Genomic DNA, 5,059 nt, shown 5'->3' on the forward strand with positions numbered 1-5,059 from the left:
ATTATTGTTATTATTATGGTTGTTACTGTCATTGTTTTTACTATTATTTTTTTAGTATTATTTTTTATCATTACTGTTTTTTTATTTTATTACTTATTGGTAATACCTAATAAATAGATTAGCACTAGGAAATAGGATAAAGAATTTATTTATAGTTATTGTTCTTCATTAATTTTTATTATTGTATAAAGCTACAGCTACTAAATCAAAAAGAAAAAAAAGCTAGAAGTCCATATATGAGTTTAGACTCAATGGACAAGGCCTCTGACACTTGTATATATATTATATTATTGTAATATAATTAAAAAGGCAAATAAAACATCAAATCAAATCAAATCAAATCTCATGACATATTGCGATACCACATCGCTAGCTTCACAGAGACATTGATACGTCATATAATTGTCATCATATCACTATAACACTTAATGATATTAAAATTCTGAATGCAGAATTCGATTCCTCGTGTCCAAAAACATATATTGTGATGCACAGATCATCTACTTCGTCAACATTTTTTTGAAAATACGATTTCAAACTAGCATGAGCGGTGGCCATCTTGAAAAATGGCTGCCATTTTGTATCCAAAGCTGGGTATCGTACTTTTATGAAAAGTAGGTTCCATTGCACAAGTGTGCCAAATTTGGTGCTTGTATCATCAAGTGAAAGATTGTTTCAGCAATCTGCCCCACTAACTCGCCGGCGGCCCTCCTGCCGGCACACCACGCCCGGGCATTGGGCTGGTGCAGGCGGGCGTACTTGACCTGGCAGCCCGCGTCCCACGTCGCCGGGTAGGACGACGAGGCGGAGATCTGCCAGTCCAGGACGTCACCGGTAGTGAGGCCGAGCGGCGAGGAGCAGCCTGCCGCCAAGGGGAAGAGAAGGTCACACAAAGAAACACAAAGGAAGAACAAACAACAGCAGACCTGCTGGTCCTTACCAGGCTGTTTGTGACAAGCTACACTAATTATCTAATCAAAGGTGGAAGATGAAAGGACAGCACTCACGGGGGAGAGTCACGTGTAGGAATGGAGTATGCAAGGATAGAGAAAAAGAGCATCCTGCCCGCCCAAGGGAAGAAAAGGTTAAGGGTGGCCGGCAGGCGTGGGAAGATATGTAGCACGAAGATGAAGAGTGGGAACTTGTGAAGGAGCAGCCTGCCGCCGAGGGGAAGGGAGGGATGATGGGGGCCGGCAAGCAGAGGAAGGACTGTTAATGGGAAAGAAATTTAAGTGTTTGAAAATGTTCTGGATTGTTTATGTTGTATTTATAGGTATAGGAAGAAATGCAGAAAAGGAAGAAAGATTGTATTTTGAAAACTTGCTGGGTTGTCTGTGTTATCTAGTGGACATTGCTTTATGACTCGTTAGAAATAGGAATGAGTGGTTTGCTTAAAACAATAGTGAATTAGTACAGTTAGTATTGCAGTTAGTTAGTGAATTAGTACAGTTAGTATTGCAGTTAGTTAGTGAATTAGTACAGTTAGTATTGCAGTTAGTTAGTGAATTAGTAGAGTTAGTATTGCAGTTAGTTAGTGAATTAGTAGAGTTAGTATTGCAGTTAGTTAGTGAATTAGTACAGTTAGTATTGCAGTTAGTTAGTGAATTAGTAGAGTTAGTATTGCAGTTAGTTAGTGAATTAGTAGAGTTAGTATTGCAGTTAGTTAGTGAATTAGTAGAGTTAGTATTGCAGTTAGTTAGTGAATTAGTACAGTTAGTATTGCAGTTAGTTAGTGAATTAGTAGAGTTAGTATTGCAGTTAGTTAGTGAATTAGTAGAGTTAGTATTGCAGTTAGTTAGTGAATTAGTAGAGTTAGTATTGCAGTTAGTTAGTGAATTAGTAGAGTTAGTATTGCAGTTAGTTGGAGAATTAGTAGGGTTAGTATTGCAGTTAGTTAGTGAATTAGTAGAGTTAGTATTGCAGTTAGTTAGTGAATTAGTAGAGTTAGTATTGCAGTTAGTTAGTGAATTAGTAGAGTTAGTATTGCAGTTAGTTAGTGAATTAGTAGAGTTAGTATTTCAGTCAGCTAGTGAATTAGTAGAGTTAGTATTGCAGTCAGTTAGTGAATTAGTAGAGTTAGTATTGCAGTTAGTTAGTGAATTAGTAGAGTTAGTATTGCAGTTAGTTGGAGAATTAGTAGGGTTAGTATTGCAGTTAGTTAGTGAATTAGTAGAGTTAGTATTTCAGTCAGCTAGTGAATTAGTAGAGTTAGTATTGCAGTCAGTTAGTGAATTAGTAGAGTTAGTATTTCAGTCAGCTAGTGAATTAGTAGAGTTAGTATTGCAGTTAGTTAGTGAGTTAGTACAGTTAGTATTGCAGTTAGTTAGTGAATTAGTAGAGTTAGTATTGCAGTTAGTTAGTGAATTAGTAGAGTTAGTATTGCAGTCAGTTAGTGAATTAGTAGAGTTAGTATTGCAGTCAGTTAGTGAATTAGTACAGTTATAATTAGTATTGCCTCCACAGTTACCACCATAATCACAATGTTCCTGCCTGTGCTACTGTTTCCACTGCTGATTTTAATGTTACAGCTACAGCTACTACTACCACTACACCCCAAAATTATCATTATTATTTAACAATACAACAGAAAGGAGTTGCATTTCACAACTCACAGCTTTGCTTCGTCATTAAGAAAACGCAGCAATTAACATACAACACAGTTTCACCAACTTCCTCCCGATGGATCATCAAGCTTAATAAATTAACACCCCAACCCAAGGCTCTTGACACCCGCAAGCAACACCTCGTCAGGCAGATCCAACGCGGACCCAATCAACTCTCAACATGCTCAAAACAGTTCACAAAGCGGCAAGGGAGATAAATGAGTTAATATTACAATGGGCGCTTGCTCTCTCATCTCCCCGTTTCTGTCTTCCTGTTTGTTTGCTTATGAATCTGTTTTCCGTCTTTCTATGTCTCTGTTGGTCCGTCTATTATCTCATCTGAGTGTCCGAATGTTTTTTCGTCTGTCCGTTTGTTTGTTTTTCACGTGTTTGTGCATCTGACCGTTTGTTTGTTCGTTTGGCCGTTTTTTACTTCATCTACGTCTCTCTCTCTCTCTCTCTCTCTCTCTCTCTCTCTCTCTCTCTCTCTCTCTCTCTCTCTCTCTCTCTCTCTCTCTCTCTCTCTCTCTCTCTCTCTCTCTCTCTCTCTCTCTCTCTCTCTCTCTCTCTCTCTCTCTCTCTCTCTCTCTCTCTCTCTCAAGTCACAATATTGTATCTCGCACGCTTATCTCCATCGTTAACTTCGTACCAACACATTCCGCAGTTTTCGTTTTAGCCGCAGGACACTTCTGCACAACTTTGAACATCTCCCCATTGGCAGGCCACTCTTGCCGCTGTCGAGCTTTTTATTCAGCACAAGTCCACACACGGCCCAGCTTAGTACACATAAACCAACATAAAGAGGTTTAGAGTGACGTTAATATTCATATACGTACTGACTGAGTCTGAGAGTTGTTTGTCCGTCTTTTTTTATTTTTTTTATTTAAGAATATTTGGCACGCTAACGCAGCCATACTGAAGCATATTTTAAGACCTTGCCAATTGGATGTGAACGCGATTAATTTTAGTAAGGCTTATTTACAATAAACATGCATGTAAGCTTGCAATATATTACGTTAGTCGTGTTTGACTTTCTTTTATACAGATGGATGTAAACAGTGCTTGGAGTAAATATATCAGTGATGGATACACAGTGGCTTCCAACAGCTGAAATAGGTTAGTTATGTCTTGAGAATAAAATATTTCTAAAGGTATTTTCAATGCAAAATGCAATACTGTAAAATATATCAAATGCTCTGTTTTCAAAATCGACACAGAAGAAAACGCAACTTGTGAAATTAATACGATGGTGTCTTTTACGGATGAGCTGATTTGTTTCAAAATGTAGGAAAACACAAATATAAACTTTCAGAAAAAAACCATCATGATGAACTTACAAACACACACACACACACACACACACACACACACACACACACACACACACACACACACACACACCTATTTATGAGATTCATATTCCATCATATTCCTTCACTCATACTTTCACTTACAGTTACAAAGTATCACTGTATGCATTCGTCAATGTTTTTCTCTATACAGTGCTGAGGGAAAATTATCATTATCAGTTTAGCATTAGAAGCGAGCATTTTCTATTACAGTAAACCTCGCGTTACCCCGCCTGTCCCCGCCCTCCTGTGACCAGTCAGTCAGCCAGTCAGTCAGCCAAGCGTGTGCGTGTGTCTGTGTGTCGTGTCTGTGGTGAGTAATCTGCGCCGAGGATGGAGCGGCGAGTGTCGGCGGCGTGAGGTAAGCCAGCCAGTAAGTGTCGTGACCGAGCCATCAGCGTCAGGAGCTGCTCGGCGGCGTGCAGTGTGTGGAGCCAAGCGATGGAGTGTTCGGGCAAGTACCATCTGCTGAAGGGTCGCCGGGACACTGTAGCCCGCGTGTCTGCTGGTCCGCCTTCCTTGCGTGAAGCAGATACATACGATTAAGATAACAAGAGGCGAGTTGCATCAAGTTATCATCATGTTAATTAATCACAAGCATAAGATTCCATGACGCGTGTCTAGAGTCAGGCGCTCCACTCTGCATCGATAAGGCTTTGGAATCGTCGTTTTTTACGGTGTTACAGATACATACGATTAGGATAAGTAAAGGCGGAGAACATGAAGGTAGAAACATTGAAATTAAGGTGTACAATATAATGAATTAAGGCGTAATTATATAAACATTTGGATATCTTGTATAGAGTAAGGTATGCAGTAGTTAAGGTGTCAGCATATACAAAATAAGGTATAGTAATTCAGCTGTCATCATATAAATGAAAAAGAACAAAGTGCGTAATGACAATTCGTAGACTCCCCTGCAAACAACAAGTTCTTCTATACGACTCGAATCCTCTCGATACACTTCGCGAACCTGAACTGATTCGTTTTGGAGCACCGTCATCTTGCTTTACAGTAACAGCGATAGGCAGCTTTCTTGTTCGTTTGTAATATTACAAAGAAAATATGCCCCGAAAAAGTTTGAAGCGAAGTCTGTGCATTTCATCG

The sequence above is a fragment of the Eriocheir sinensis genome, unplaced genomic scaffold (genome assembly GCF_024679095.1).
Source record: "Eriocheir sinensis breed Jianghai 21 unplaced genomic scaffold, ASM2467909v1 Scaffold1085, whole genome shotgun sequence".
Taxonomy (NCBI): domain Eukaryota; kingdom Metazoa; phylum Arthropoda; class Malacostraca; order Decapoda; family Varunidae; genus Eriocheir; species Eriocheir sinensis.